The following is a 17651-nucleotide window of genomic DNA, read 5'->3' on the forward strand; positions in this document are numbered from 1 at the left end:
TGCTTTGTATCTTAGTGCTCAGAATAAGCAGTCAGATCAGGAGTTCATTACCTGAGCTGCTTCACAGACTCACAGTCAGAAGTCTTTGACAGGAATTTAAAATTAACTCAGTGGAAATAGCAGAAACAAGGGCTAGAAGGAGAGAAATTAAGGTGTTAAGAATTGTTGATAATATTGACTAATTAGGAGTGCAGTTTGATAATATTATTCTGTTTATTAACCAATAAATAATGACATTTGGAATGTTAGCAGTTTTAGATGGCAACTTGCCAATTTGTGTGTCCTGTGGAACCTGCCATGTAATATTATTCCTTTAATTTTTGTTGTTACAGCAGTATTACCAGTGCCAATTCCAGCCATTTCAAAATAAAAGAATAACAGGTTTCCCCTGGATATTTTTAAATTAATTAAAACATTGTTAGACTATAAATAAACATGAGTCCTTTTTACCTGCCTTACAAACCACATTTGCAAGCTTTTCTCCAAATCTGTGAACTTTTTCTTCCTCCCTGAAGATTAGATTATTTAACAATCTAAAAGCACCATCAGTGGGGACTTTGGTACAAACAGCTTTCCTAAAAATTAACATCACTGATATCACCAAGAGAGCTGAGCCTCACCTACGGCATGCCCTGCATTGTACTAAACACAGTTGTCAATCTACTAATGGCCAAACTAATAATTTTTTTATAATTACTTGTTATCTAATATGTGTAGGTGACTTGTTTAAAATGATCCTGCAGGAGAGATTAGCTATGAGATCAATTATCTCTCAGGATGGCATTGAAGAGCCAGATTCCTTTGGTGCTTTCTGAACTCCACAGTGGGGGGTTTCTGGCATTAGGCACATCTTGTCACTCCCTTGGACTTGTAGCCACCAGGATGAAAGGGACAGTCTTGCTCTAGCCAGTTTGGTGAATTTACTTGAAGAGGGTCAGCACAACACAAGATTCCGATTAAACCTCCCAAATTGCCCCCTAGTCTGGAAGTGTGTATGGCATCTGTACCTTTGGAGATCTCCAGAACTGTCCATGTTTGCTGGAACTGTCTTAATTGAAATATTTCCCTCAGTCAGTGTACTCCAAGCACCTCAATAGATGAAATGATTAATTTACCAGGATTTCTGTAACAGTGTCAGCCCCACATCTCTCAGTTACTTTGCAGAGCAAACACAGGTTCCAGACACACTCAGGGCCCACCACTTGCTGTGCAAACGCAGCAAAAACATACACACGCTGGGGGCTCAGCAAGTGCCTAAGCCCTCCCGGGGAAGAGAGCATGAGCTCTTGTACCAAGCCTTGCAGCCTGGAGTGCTCAGTCTGGGCTGACCATGCTCTTGTGTAGTGCAAACAGCGATGCCAAGCTTAGCTGTTCCTAAGCACCAGGAGGATGCTTGGAACCCCAGCTATGACCTGGTAGCAGCGTGGATGCAGAACATACAGATAAGAAATCCACAAACACACTAAGGTCCTTATTTCCTCTGCTTCAGTACTCTGCTTCTCAGCACTTGTGACTGTATGGCAGCCTTTTAGCTCCAGCCTGCAATAGTGATAGTTTGAAATAGGCACTTAGATCCCAGCTGAAGGTGAGATTTCAGATGAAGTCTATTAAGCTGAGACCCATTGCTAACTATGATCATACCTTTAAGTATTCCTGTATCAGAGCCAAACATTGATTAGATAGTTCATGTATATTTGTCCATATCAGACATATCAGAAGTTATATCAGAAGAAACAAAGGCATTGGATTTCTGCTAAAAAATGTCAGCTTCAGTACCTGTAGTTACACAGCCCAAGTACATGCCGAGATGTTATTCATTCTCAGCATCTACTGGTGGGAGAGGGACTTAAACTTGTTAACTTTAAAAATCAGACTAAAATTATTTAGGTGCTTTATCATGGATTTAGGCGCTTGCCTTTGCTTTGGGATGACATATTAACCTTTTCAAGGTGGGAATGAGAAACACTCCACTCTTTGTACTACATATAAAATAATTAATAATGGAAATGGCTGTAAAGTAGAAGAAAGCCTCTTAGGCTAAAGTCCTGAAAGATTTGTGATGTAGTGTTAGCCATTTGTTCATGGCAAAGTCTAGAGTACAAAGCTGGCTGAACAATGAATGATATTACTCTCGAAATGTACGGCAGAACTTCTTTGCTCTTCTCTGCTGGAAAGTATGCTTACCCCCAGACAACTGCAATTAGAGTTTGCAAAGATATATGACTCACTTGGCATTCGATGGTCCTTTGTTTGAAGCCACAGCTGTGATTCTAAGAAACAAATCCCACAACATCAGGTGAGTCCAAAATGTCCGTGTATGGCTTCCCTCAGAGGCAGTTCTCATGTTAAATATTCAAACAGAGAGTTCATGTTCTATCATGAATATGAGCGTTAACAATTATAGTTACAGGAAGGAAGCTCCAGTGACATCTTCTCCCTTGTAGTTTTTTTGCCTTGCTAAGACCTGTATCTCAGTCTCCAAAGGAGGGAGAACTAGCTGTTTTTCTTTTCCAGTCCTTAGAGTCACTATTATGTGATCTATTTAAGGACTTCAGTGCTTTTCTGTACGAGAGATGTTATGAGAACAATCGAAGTTCTGCAATTCTGAGGCCTTTTGTTCTGTTGCAAAATGGTTTAGGATCCATCTGCAGGCTAAAATAATCTAGATTTTAGTGAGTCTGAGTATCAGCTAGCATAGCTTTATAGATATGTTGTTACTACTAGCTACCTATGATTATAATCCTGCTCCTCATCTTCTAGGCATGAGAGCAGTAAAAATTGTTCTTTTCATATCCACATCAGAGAGAGAGTGGTACTCACAACATTCTTTCCCCCTTTTGGTCTTTGAAGTAGCTGTACTACTCATCTTCCTTTTAGTCTTTCAGATGCCACAGAAGACACAAAAACATACTTTGTTGGAGAGAATCATAAATATCATGGCAACTTCATACAAAGATAGCAGCACATTTAAAAGAACCTGTGAGAGTAGTAAAATCTTTTGAACTGGTGTGCCATCATTAAAAAGAAAAGAAAAAGTAGTAGGCAGGTGTTTTATTAAAGATACAGCTTTGTATATCTCTTTTGTAAAAATAATACAATGTATAAGATGCATTCCCATCCTCAGAAGGACATTAGGCAATTGTTCTCCTGTAGTGAGATGACTTTCATAATCTCAAATACTCTCTATATACACACTTATTGATGTTTTACAGTAGCTCAAGAACATTGCTTGTATGGATTGATTTAATCCTTGTTTTGGTGATGGCAAGGCATCATATAGGTATAGCCTATTGGTTTAGACTTGGCACATTAACCTTAGCTCTTTGTCTGTGTGTGCCTCTGAAGCAAAGGTGTTATTCCTCTGGCCATAGGCAATGATCAGTGACTGAACTTCAGAATGGCTTTCAGCACTAGTAAGAAATATAGAGTCTAATCTTTCAGTTTCCTCTATATATTCCTGTAAAATCATGGCTCCAGGGGGGGACACCACCCCACCCCTCCCCTCTCCTTCATGTTCCCTTTTCATGGGAGAATAGAAGTATTTGAACTTAAATATTCCCAAAGACCAGATTTTTTGGTTTGTTTGGTATTTTGTTCACTAGAAGTCTTACTGATGTCAATGGAGAAATTTAAATAAGATGCTACTTAACATGAACAAAAATAATAGTGTCTGGATCATAAAGAACATGTTTCAGATATCTCTATCATCAAAAGTACATAGCATAAAGTATATAAATGACAACTCATAGATTGGGTGTATGGAGAGCACAGTGTACAGCTGGCATATTTGGATACCCCTGCTCATTATATGCGTTAACTGCTTCTTGGCAGTCATTCCTACAAACCTTATTAGGGATTGTCTTTTTTATGTTTTAGACATAAAAGACTACACAAATGGAAAGCAGTCAATAACTTTCAGATACTTCAGTTATGAACGATCTGAATGGTGTGACTATGAAGGGCTGAGCATGTGGACAAATCATGCAAACCTGAAGCAAATAGCCTAATGCAGCTGCAAGCATGTGTTTGAAGGATGAGGAATATGCAGACTACATTAAATAGGAGCTTTGGGAAAGGTGAGAAAAATGTCCTGATTCATCGTGCTAATGTTGGTATTGGGATTATAGCTTTTAGAGTTTGTGTTGAGCACTAAATTTGTAAAATCAGACCTAGCACAGGTTAGCTCACTTGTATTATTTACAATCTTGACATAATGAGAAAGCTAAAATGTTCACAGGCCCAGATGTGGTCTCCCCCACGTGCTTGCACCCAGTCCGGTGTGCTCCTCCGACCCATCGCCACTCCAGCCTTCTCTCCTGCTCCCCACACACAGAGATGGCACACCTACTCTCTGAAGGGAGAAATAGGGTTTAATAAAAAGAATAGGGTTTAATAAGAAGGCTCAGTCAGGCAAGTGTGCTGACTCATACATACTTGATTGACCACTTTTGTCCCTTTTTCCCTCTTTTTCTATGCTTGCTCCTCCCTGATTCACATTGATTCCTCCCTTTCACTGCCTTTGGTCCTTTTGCTAAACACCTCATTGTGCATTTCCACAATACCCTTAAAACATCTCAAAATAAATTTTGTGTAGTCCCAAAATTCTCTTCCACCTGCATCCCATAATAAGCCCCATAACTCTTTAGGCAATCAGCCCATCGATTTGCACAGACATCTGGAGAGAGTTGCTTTGGTTGGCTCATCTTGCCTGAGACTGACGGGACGTTGGGCAAAGATCAGATGATGTATAGACTTCTTCCTGAAGACTCTTGTTGTTTTTCTCCCACTTTTCTGACTGAAGTTTTTTACACTCAAGAGCCAAATTCTGCTCTTTTGTCACATGTACTCAGCATATAATGTTATTTGTTCACACTGAGGTATGAGTTCACCATTGACTTCACTCAGAGCTGACTCTAAAAGCTCTGATTTATATATCTGTTTGTGGTAGTTGGCAATTTTAATGTCAGCACCTGCCTGCACTTACTAGAAAATTATTTTACACTGAGAGTCTTGGCAATGAAAGTAATGAAAAGGACAAATGAGTTTTTATCTTTCGTTGTTGAACATTCCAGGAAATCAAGATATTACCATGAAAAATTAAGAAGTTAGAAACTACTGGGAATAGTTTTTTTTAAGAAAAAGTCATTTAACCTCAGAAAAAATAATCAGGTAGCTTTTATTTTAGAAATTTAAAACAAAAAAGTAATTGAAGTTCTCTTTTCTTATTCCTCATTTTCAAACACTAAGATGACCAGTTCACTTATTTTAATTCACTTAAATTTTATAATCCAATCAATCATTAAACTTACAAAAGAGTAACCTGGATCAGAGTCCTACTAACACAAAATTATAAATCTTACATTCTTCTGAGGACTAACTGGAAACTGAAATAGCAGGGATGGGGCAGGCAGCAAAATAAGAATGTCAAAAGAGTAGACTATTTACCTGAAATCATCGCTAACTGGGGAGGTCCCATTGGACTGGAGGGTTACAAATGTGACACCCATCTACAAGAAAGGCAGAAAGGATGATCCAGGAAACTATAGACCTGTCAGTCTGACCTTGGTGCCAGGGAAGGTCATGGAGCAGGTCATCTCGACTGCCATTAAAAGTCATATAATGGACAAGCAGGGGATCAGGCCTAGTCAGCATGGGTTTATGAAAGGCAGGTCCTGCCTGACAAACCTGATCTCCTTCTACGACAGGGTGACCTGCTTATTGGATGAGGGAAAGGTTGTGGATGTTGTCTGCCTTGACTTTAGCAAGGCCTTTGACACCATTTCCCACAGTATTCTCCTGGTGAAACTGGCTGCTCGTGGCTTGGATGGGCACACGCTTTGCTGGGTAAAAAACTGGCTGGATGGCCGGGCCCAAAGAGTGGTGGTGAATGGAGTTAAATCCGGTTGGCCGCCCGTCATGAGTGGTGTCCCCCAGGGCTCGGTTTTGGGGCCAGTCCTGTTTAACATCTTTATTGATGATCTAGATGAGGGGATCGAGTGCACCCTCAGTAAGTTTGCAGATGACACCAAGTTGGGTGGGAGTGTTGATCTGCTCGAGGGTAGCGAGGCTCTGCAGAGAGACCTGGACAGGCTGGAGCGATGGGCTAAGGCCAACAGTATGAGTTTCAATAAGGCCAAATGCCGGGTGCTGCACTTGGGCCACAACAACCCCCAGCAGCGCTACAGGCTTGGGGAGGAGTGGCTGGAGAGCTGCCAGTCAGAGAGGGACCTGGGGGTGTTGATTGACAGCCAGCTGAACATGAGCCAGCAGTGTGCCCAGGTGGCCAAGAAGGCCAATGGTATCCTGGCTTGTATCAGAAATAGCGTGGCCAGCAGGGACAGGGAAGTGATCTTACCCCTGTACTCGGCACTGGTGAGGCCGCACCTCGATTATTGTGTTCAGTTTTGGGCCCCTCACTACAAAAAGGACATTGAATTACTTGAGTGTGTCCAGAGAAGGGCAACAAAGCTGGTGAAGGGTCTGGAGCACATGTCGTATGAGGAGCAGCTGAGGGAACTGGGGTTGTTTATTCTGGAGAAGAGGAGGCTGAGGGGAGACCTCATTGCCCTCTACAACTACCTGAAAGGAGGTTGCAGAGAACTGGGGATGGGTCTCTTTAACCAAGTAATAAGAGATAGGACAAGAGCTAATGACCTCAAGTTGCGTGAGGAAAGGTTTAGACTGGATATTAGGAAGCATTTCTTTACAGAATGGGTTGTTAGGAGTCGACATAGCGCTGAGGGATATGGTGTAGTTGGGAACTGTCAATGTTAGGTTAATGGTTGGACTGGATGATCTTCAAGGTCTTTTCTAACCTAGACAATTCTGTGATTCTGTGATTCTGAGTAGCAAGAGTTAGAAAGAGGTGAGAGGGAATGTCTTGTGTTGGCTGCCCCTGCACTGTGCATTTGGCCAGGCTCTGAGCACAGGCTGGGGACATGGCCAAATGTGTAAGCCACAGCTGGTCCCCACCAGTTCGTACCCACGCAGATGCGTACCTGAGGTGGCAAGCAGTGACTAGGAGCTGAGAGCCAGCGGGCTATCAGCCCTCACCTCTCAGCAGAAAGCAATAGGTGCCTGCCTGAGTCTTCCTTCCTTAGGGCTCACCTGCAGAAAGCCAAAGGAGTTGTTTCCCTTCAATCTGGGGATGGAGGAGAGATCACACAACCCAGAAACTGTTTAAGATGCTTAACAATTCACCTCCCAACTCAGTTAAGTACTGGAGGGCACACAGGCTTGCCCAGGAGGCTGTTTCATCTCTGAGCTGCAGCCCTTGATGCAGATTTCAAGCCCTGAGCTGAGGAAATGCATCCCAGGTTTAGGAATTTGCAGTGTGCTCAGAGAGTCCCAGGTGGAGGGTGATTTAAAAAGTTTCTCCTAGTTACAGCTTGCTGGGGGGAGACCTGCTTGGCAGCTTGTCAGTCATGTAATGTAAATATAGACTTGACTACACTGATATATGGAATGAATATCAATGAAAATAAAATCACTGTGGAAAAAATGTGTACCATATACCCATCTACAACTGTAATTTTGAAGACTGTCTCCCTCCTATGCACGTACAACCTTTCTTTTAATGTTTTCAAACTCACTGGAAAAACTCGAAAGGAAAAATACACATCCCTGAATTAAAAAAAAAATCTATCATCTCACATGTTCCTATACTACATAAGGAGCATGTGAATTTGAAGTGAAGCAATTCTTTGAGCTCTACAAATCTAAAATAAGTTCATCCATGTGTGAATTAATATAAGCCTTTGTGAAACTCATAAATCATCTAGAGTCACATTTTCATCAGAGTCAACTTAACAGTGATATCCCTGAACTCATAAACATAAGAAACTTAAAATGAATTTATATAATAAATTGTACACAGAATACCGTGAAAGCTGGTGCAACATTATCTAGCTCTCTGCAGCAAAACAGGAATGATTTAAGCCTTAAATTTTGTCGGAGTGTAGTATAGAAATTGAAAATTATGTTGTGAATTTTTTTTTGATTGTTGTAATGATCATTATTGAGCAAGTGGATACGCATACCGTGAATGGGAAGTTTTAATTAACTGCTGTCAAGGTGAACATTCATCCTGTTAAAATTTCTATGGCTGCTCAGTTATTCAGTGAGGGCAAATTTTGTAATGTAACTGGAAAGATATGAAGTATCCTGAACTTCGCTTGAAAAACCTCAGCGCTTTGCAAGATTGGCTTTTCCATTTTTGAAATACATTTTGCATTAAAAGGAAACAGCATATATTATGGGCCAAAGGAAATATGGCAGAGAAAGCAAAACGTCTTATAAACCATAGAAATATTGAAATATACTGAGGAAAAACTGCATTTAGCAACAGAAAACACTTTTTAAAAAATCCTCTCAGAGGAGTGTATTTTACAGTGTGATCAGCCATGGAACATTACATAAACAAACACCTGATGCACTGTGGTCATCTATTGCCTTATTTGTATTTTTAAATTTCTTTTTATTATTATTATTATTTATTATTATCCAGCATGCCTCCAAAGGAAAGATGTGATGTTGAAGAGGAGCAAATCACAGAAGTTTAAATACAGGCCTGGATTGAAGTACTTTCATTCTAAATTCTCTGGGATCTTTAATCCCTTCATCTGCTCCCTCATCTGTAAATTAAAAACAACATAAAAAGCTTTTTCTCCTTTCTGGTACATTTTAAGAAATCAATATCTTCTGCTCACAAAGCACTTGAGTATGTAAGATGCCTAAATATTAAAGTGATGAGAAAAGTGTAGGAATTCAGGTTGACCAAAACAGAACTGATCTCAGTAGACAAATCTACTGTGTTTATCAGAAAAATTTCTGCAACACAGATGAGAAACACTGTTGGTGAGCTACCAATGTATTTATTTTCACATTAGTGTGTAAATGGATAATATATAGCACAAAAGGCACATTCTTCTCTTCAAAGAAACTGACACTTGTTTTATTCAGAATAGTTTTCAGATTTGAGTTTTTATTCTTTCTTTTTCTTAATCTTGCTCATAGTTTTCTTGTGTTTAGCATGTATACTACAATATCTTAGTCTTATTTTGTCTGTTGAAAGTAGGTCTTTATTGGTTAGACCTTTAAGGGTTTGCTGAAGCTTATGCTTTATGATTCTGTCTGGGGAGTAACACATCCTTCCTCAACATTATGCCAAGTATGTTATCCAACAGCCACAAGAGAATATTCACAGTTCAATAAACATACTTTTATCAAAGGCTATAAAACAAATTGGTCAGGGTCATTTAAGACTGTAACTTTACAGGTATGCAAATAAACAGCAGGTGGTCTTTGCTGTACCCCATGTAGTTTTAATCATTTAAGGCAAATAAATAATTCGTAAGTCACAAGTTCAGCAAGATTTAACACTGTGGAAAAGGACTAATAATCATGCCATATAATGAATAAACCAAACACTAAAAGGCAGTGAAAGCAACTCCCACGGTAAAATCACATAAGGTAATGTAAAAGCATGCAAGGGAACTCAGTGACAGGTCTTTAATATTTTAATGAAAAGTAATACCAGAATGAGAAATATCTAAGAATGTTGTGAAGAGGTCCCTGGAGCAGGACAGAGCATATTCTACTACCCTTACTTTTCTAGTAGAGTCTAGGGAAACAACTTGGGGAAAATTATGCTCAGCAGTAAAACGAGGGGCTAAAAAGAGGCTCTGAAAAATGAGATTTTTACTGCTGCAAATGACTTTTATTTTGTTTAACCTGTAAGTTCTGGTCCTTACAGAGGAAGTAGATCAAGAACTGACTGGTATGTGAGGGGAACCCTCCATGACCAAGGAGAACTTACAGATGTCTGTGATCTTTCAGAAATGGGAAAAATGTTTGAATACAGTAAGCTAACTACAGGAGGCAAAGGCAATGCTCCTGTACAATTCCTCTCTAAGGAAAGGAAAAAAGGAGAAAACAAAAAGAGTAGACATGGATCACTGTTCTCAAGAGGGGCCAAGAGATCTGCAGAGACAATTAAAAGCAAAGAGGACCGTACAGTTCCTAGGGGGCCAATACTGCAGAAGAAGCAACATCCAGTCTAACAAGGACAGTAACGTTTGTGGCAGTTGGGAAGCTGTAGAAGTGTGGAGCTCTCCAGACAGCAGCAACAAGGAGAGCAAATAATGTGTCCTTTGTACTTCTACCCAGTCTTCTTCCCTTTGGGGGTTACTTGAGACAGACCTAGTTGGTATGTCTCAAATAGAAAAAACATCTGATTCATCATGGAATGTGCAGTCTCCCACCGTGTTTGCAAGTCTCTTAGAAACAACTTTATCACAATCAGCTTGATAAATGAGGTATAACTGAAAACTTAGAAAAACTGCACCAAAAACATAGGTCTTCCAACCCTTGAAGGACCTCCTTGGCTTACACGTGTATCAAAGAACCCTTGGTGCTGCTTATAGGAGAACACTTTTCAGGTGAAAATAGGTGAATTGTCTTGCCTGTATCTGCATCCTTAATATGCATGCAAGGCAGTTTATGACAAGCCCCATTCTTCAGCACCAGTAGGATGCTTTGATGAAGACTACCTGCTATTTACTGTGTGAGGCAGGTTATATTTTCAGTAAGTGCTATGGGATGACCTCAGTTGGACTTAAGACTCCCTGGAGATTTCATAGGTAATGGACGTGAAACCATTTATTATCAAAAGTATAAATTAACCTGCTCAAGAGATTTACATTTATTTCAGTATAAAATTAATTTAAACTATAACACAGTTGCTACACTGCAATGAATTAAATTTTCTACATAGATCATGGTAAGATTAGTTCTCCCATAACTGGCATCACATTGAGATTATGCTTTAAATGTTTACTTGTGATCAAAAGGTTTCTAATAAGACTAAAGCTTTTCATGTTCATTCTTAACCATACAATGCTTGCTTTTTCCAAGAAAAAAATGGTGAAACAACCTCTGGCCATTCTTGAACACTGGGGGCTTTTTTTCTCGTCTCACAATTATTTGGGTTTTTTTCTTCTAATTTTCTTTTACTTTTTACATTTACAAGGCATTTGTTCTCAACAATGAAAGACAGCATTAAAATAGCTTGGCTTCTGATTAACTGTTTTATGTCATTATACCTGACAATCTCGAACTGTGTGCACATTGTGAGGCTTCTGTTTTAGAAATACAGAAGACATGAAAAGGCAAGAATATCTTTGCAGTTATGGTATTGAACTGGAAGAGAGAAAGCACTGAAATTAGCACATCCTTGCCTCTACATGTTTGCATGTTTTTCCCCTGTGCTCAGATGAGAACTGTGTACCTACCTCTTCCACGTACCTTTAAAGCTTTGTTCTGAAACATAACCAGAAGTCAAGCCTAAGTATTCAGGTCTTATTCTAAGAGGGATCTATGGCACAGTGCTGAACGTTTTGGTCTATAGATGAATTGCCATTCTTCATTACATTCTCTCTACCTCTTAAATTCATTAAGCAGAGTTGCTAGAGCCCCTGTCTGTTGTAATTTGGTTCAGCAGAAACACTTGCTTCCTATGGTGATGGATGAGTGATTCATCATCCATGGTGCTACAAGTTTGAAGTCAAGTATATCAAAGTGGTGCACCAGTGCAGCCTTACTCCTTCTTTCTGAAAATAATCTATGCCATAGCACTGATGTAATCTGCTTTATTTCTTTCTTTTTCCAGTCTATAAAGGTAAAGGTATCTTTGGAGTGGTAGTGGATCTCATTTACTATGAGGTAAGAAAGAACAGAAATATAGAATATTGCAAGATGAGAAAGAAACTTTAACATCTAAGATTTCATTCTCACACTTAATTTTTATCCTGGAAACAAAGCTCATACTAAAATATTTTTTTAAAAAAATCTAAAGATTATTGGTATCTTTGTTTATTCTTGATTCAATACTTTGTAGATTCTAGAGCTAATTTTCATTCAGTCTGTGCTCACAAACTTGCGTCTGACATTTATACAAATAATTTTCAGCAGCTAGAAGAAGTACTTTCAAAGTTGTGCTTGTATCATTAAATGTTTCCCTTTCTCTTCTTTTGTAAAATATAAAGATCTCCTCTGTCCTTCACCAAGCTAATCTCATACTACTTAATGAAGCTGAGAGCCCTATTTATTAGACAGTTTGGTTGTAAGTATCATGACTATACCACTACATAGTGACTGTTTTTAATGGTATTTTGCAAGCTAAAAGATGGGAATAATGATAGTCCAGACAGCTAAAGACATGCATTCTTCCTGAAAAGTAATGCATTTCCGTTGTTTCTCTGCTTATTCTTTTTCATAACAATGCCAAGTTAGAACATAATGTAATTTGTTAGTAATAGGTTCTATATTAGTTTCATAGTTATTTCTCTGAATTATTTTTTAAATGAAATTAATTATGAGATATTTATTGATAATAGAGTCTTCTGCTATCCCTAATTGGCTTTTACCACATCATTTCATAAATAAGATCATTAGGTGCATCAAGACCTTAATGTCTGAGGAAGTCAGCAAATACTGCTAGGCACTTCACCCATTTTTTGGCCTCCCATTTGGTATTTTGGTATCAACACAGACTCTTAACATAAGAAGGATGAGTGAGAAGTAATTTAAAGTACTCCTCTTGTGCCTTTAGGAGAACATCCTTCTGTTCCTTTAATACAGCTTTTGCAATAGAATGTCTGTTATTGTACCTTGAGAGGCCTTCCCCAATGGCACCACCTGATCTGGCACAGCCTCTGTGTCATGTGAGAAGTGAAGAATATTGTAGTTCATTCCGTGTTGCTGGAATAATTTCTAAGGATCCAGTTCCTCCCACACAGGTACATCAGGAACTATGTACTCTTTTCACTGAGCCACATCAGTCTACTTGGACTTTTCTTCTCATTTTCCCTGTTCTCCCACTCCAGTTCTGAGCTCAACGCTAACTCTAACGACATGCATTCCTTTGTAGGATACCAAATGCTGCTAATCACAGAACCTACCTAGTTCTGACCTCTCCTGTGCTCTCACTAGAGCCTATGGAGAATTTTACAATAGTAGAAGATGCACATGAAAGCAAGGGCAGAAACGTATCTGTTCAGATAAAATGTAATTACAAAGATTTTTTTGATGGGACACACTTTCTGGTCAGTATAAGAAGACCCAGTCCATAATCATCAGACAGATATTTTTCCTAAAGCCACAGATTGTTGCAATAATGTAAATTGACTTCTCCCCCAGCTCCAGCTTTTCAATGGCACCTCATATTTTTAGCCCTTCTTTTTGTCTCTGCCCCTCTCTGATTTAATCTGAGTGTAGTTCTTTTTTGCTTTAGAACAATTTCACTAATATACCTGCTGCAGATCCTCTCTGAAGGAAAATCTGTGACCCTTTTCAGGGTGCCAATCCCTGTTTAAGGTCCAGCTGAACCCTGCACTACTCCTTTTCCTCCATGCCTTAAAGTTCTTTTGCATTCATTTATTGGATAGCATAATTCCTTCCTCCAAATGTTCTACACTTTGGGGAAAAAATTTCAGTTAAGTTCTAGACTACATAGTATGGGAACAGAACAAGCCCATTTTCCCTGCTCCTGGGAATTCCAAAGTTGGTTTATTATGGACAAGAGTGAGGTTAAGAAATGGTTTTTAGGCCATCCTTGGGTAGAAGTTTGTTTACCATTTTTTTTTAAGATTATGCATTTTCACAACAGCATAAGAGATGCTTTATGAAAATCAGACTAACACGAAGTCACGTGCTGTAAAAAATCAACTTTCCTTTATAAAAAAATATGTAATTTTAATGTCAAACAACTCTTCGTGATATCTCTAAAAACTAACAATTCAGCTAAATTTAAATTTTGATTTTAATTCTATATGCATTGTCTGCATTGTATGTCAGTAACTTTCTGGCAGTTGAGGAACCTAATTTTTTATGCTTTGTTAGTGAGCAAAAGATGGAGCTATATTTGAAAGTCAATATTAAATCCTTTATACATTATATTTCCCTGAAGTGTTTATTCTTTTACAACTATTTTTCTTTTTAAAAATGTTATTGGTCTTCAGTGTTAAGGGACATCTATAACAATATTTGTAATTATTTCTCATAGTGAGTTTCATTCTCTATATTTTATGAAATATAAACTTGCTCTCTTTTCATGGTGAAAGAGCCAGGGTTATTATTTTATAAGGCATGCAAGATGTTACTGAGAGGATGTTTTGATATTTTTAACAGAAGAGAAGTATGTTTTTCCTTCTGCTCTGGATTACTATGCAAAGAGAATCATCATGCTGAAATATCACACCTCTGAGGTTACAAGCATGCCATAAAAAAAGAAGTGTTGTGGAATATTGAGAACATCATAACCACTGGCAATACTAAAAATAAAAAAACCAAACAAATAAGTAAATAAATGAAATAAACCTTAAGCCTACAAAAAGGAGCTCCTACACATTAAATCTAGCAGAAAATGCTATGTTTTTAACAAAAATTTTTTTTCAATACTACATAGAGGATCGGGGAGTGGCTATGTCTGATTATTTTCTGCCTCAGGCTTCCTTTTTGATTTTCTTTTATTTGGGGTTCAACTACACAATCTCCTTCATTCCTGTTACCAAAAAATGTGAGTATCATTTGCTTAGCTGTTCTTCAGTTTGTTCAGAATACAGGTCTGCAAGCCATATCCCTTACCTTCTTCCCCATATCCAGCCCTTCTTCACTCAGCCAATGACCCTGTCTCTGGCTCCGTTGACTATAGCTTTTGCTTCTTTGCATAATAGCCCTTTGACTCTGCATCTCACACTGACTCGCTCATCTCACCTTGCATTTCTCCCATCTATGTTCTACTTTGTTCAAATGGGAAAGGTAGAAAACTACTCGATTTTCTTTTTTGTTCTTTGCATGTGCTTTCTTTCAAGTCATATATGATGATTAAAACCTTCCTTCTTACCTCACTCACACTACCTGATCTTAATTTTCTTATAGTGCTAGCTGACATTTCAATCTCCAACCCAAAGAAAACTAAACCTTATTATTGTCTTACTATATATATACACACGTAACTAAACGTATGACTATGCTAATATTTGGAATCATAGCTAGATCTATGTTGCATTTTGAACTTAAGCCCAGGTTAGTGTTCATATTTGCTTTGTGTTCATTGTACGCAGATATAAATCCACTGAAGATACAGTTTTTTTAGGTAAATCTATTAGCAACTGGGATAGAAACTTTTGGACATGTGGCAAAGACCCAAATATGTACCCCACTGAAGGTAGATTGATTTGGGCCATGTTGTCAGTAACCATGATAGGCCTCTTTGAAGGACTCTTGTGAAACCTCCACAAAGACCATTGGGATGGTTTTCTAAAGAATTTTAAAATTACAGCGGATATTTAATTTGTCAGTCTTGAATATAAAGCAAATATCTTCTGTGACAGCACAAAGAGCCCCTGAGTCATTCTGTAGTACTTCTGTATGCAACAGCCAGGACAGGTGAGAGAATTCCCTTCAGGCTCAGGCAGGAGTGCCTCCAGCATAGATCCAGAGGGAAAACCAAAAGCACAAGGCCAGGGTACACTGGTAGGCCACAACCTCTAGTGATTAATGGTTCAGGGACTTCTTGAGTGAGAGATAACATCTTCATATTTAACAGTCCTCAGTGGACTTTTCTCCACTGAATGTGTTCCATTATTTTTGAACATTTACTATTCAAAATGTCCCACAGAGGTTTCGTAGCTAGCTATCACACTGTATGAGGAAATACATCCTTGCTTCACTTTGAGCCTACCTCTTTCTGGTTTATTTGATGCCCATTAATTTGTGTATTGGAAGAGAGAGTGAGTGGGTCCCTACTCACCATCTCAATGTCTTTCATGATTTTCTGAACCTCTGCTGTATTCCCCTCAAGTTGCTTTTTCCAGTCTGAAGTGTTCTGGTCCTGGTCTTATTAAGTTCAGTGACTTCTTACACAGAAGTAATTCCATACCTTTAGTCATACCATTTTTTTCTCTGCACTTTCCCATCTCTGTTATCTCCTCAGGGAAACAAAACAATATTCAAGATATTACCTCATACCTTTGTGCCCAGTAAGATCATGGAGCAGATCCTCCTGGAAACTAAGCTAAGGCACATGGAAAATAAGGAGGTGATTGGTGACAGCCAACATGGTGTCACTAAGGGCAAATCGTGCCTGACAGATTTGGTGGCCTTCTGCAATGGGGTTGCAGCGTTGATGGAAGAGCAGCTGTCATCATCTACCTGGACTTGTGCAAAGCATTTAACACTGTCCCACAAGGCATCCTTGTCTCTAAATTGGAGAGACATGGGTTTGACAGTTAGACTATTCGGTGGATAAGGAATTGACTGGCTAGTTGCACTGAGTTGAGGTCAATGGCTCGATGTCCAAGTGGAGAGTGGTGACTGGTGTTTCTCAGGGGTTAGTATTGTGACCAGTGCTGTTTAACATCTTTGTTGGTGACATGGACAGTGGGACTGAGTGCATCCTCAGTGAGTTTGCTGATAATGCCAAGCTGTGTGGTGCAGTCAACATGCTGGAAAGAAGGAATGAGAAGTGGGCCCGTGTGAACCTCATGGAGTTCAACAAGGCCAAGTACAAGGTCCTGCACATGGGTTGGGGCAATCCCATGCACAAATACAGGCTGGGCAATGAGTGGATTGGGAGCAGCCCTGTGGAGAAGGACTTGGGCATATTAGTGAATGAAAAGCTGACTATGAGTCAGCAATGTGTGCTTGCAGTCCAGAAAGCCAGCCATATCCTGGACTGCATCAAGAGGAGTGTGTCTAGCAGGTTGAAGGAGGTGATTCTCCCCCTCTACTCTGCTCTCCTGAGACCCTACCTGGAGTACCGTGATCAGCTCCGGGGCCTCCAGCATAAGAAGGACATGGACCTGTTGGAGTGGGTCCAGAGGAGGGCCACAAAGATGATCAGGGGTCTGGAGCACCTCCCCTAAGAGGACAGGCTGAGAGAGTTGGGGTTGTTCAGCCTGGAGAAAAGAGAGCTCCGGGAAGACCTTACAGCGGCCTTCTGGTACCTAAAGGGGACCTACAGGAAAGATGGGGAGGGACTCTTTATCAGGGGGTGTAGTGATAGGACATGGGGTAATGGTTTTAAACTAAGAGAGGGTAGATTTAGATTAGATACACGGAAGAAATTCTTTACTGTGAGGGTGGTGAGACACTGGAACAGGTTGCCCAGAGAAGCTGTGGCTGCCCCCTCCCTGGAAGTGTTCAAGGCCAGGTTGGACAGGGCTTTGAGCAACCTGGGTCCCTGCCCATGGCAGGGAGATTGGAACTAGATGATCTTTAAGGTCATTTTCAATCCAGACCATTCTATGATTTTATGATATAGGATGTCATGGATTTATACAGACATATCATATTTTTTGTGTTTTTTCTAGTTTTCCAATAATTCCTGAAATTCCATTTTCTTTTTTTTTTTTTTAGTGGCTATTAAGGACTGAAATGTTGTTTTCATAGTTCTGTCTATTATAACTCAAGGTCTTATTTCTTATAAATGCAAAATTATTTTTTTTTTCCCCTGTTAAACATTACATCCCTTTTCATGGAATTTCACTTGCCATTTTATCATCTCTTTGTTATCGGCACTCATCTTTTCCATTCTGAAGATGTCAGCAACATTAGAAATACTTTTCATCTAACTTATAAACTCTGTAATG

Source organism: Strix aluco, chromosome 4 (assembly GCF_031877795.1).
Source record: "Strix aluco isolate bStrAlu1 chromosome 4, bStrAlu1.hap1, whole genome shotgun sequence".
NCBI classification, from domain to species: Eukaryota; Metazoa; Chordata; class Aves; order Strigiformes; family Strigidae; genus Strix; species Strix aluco.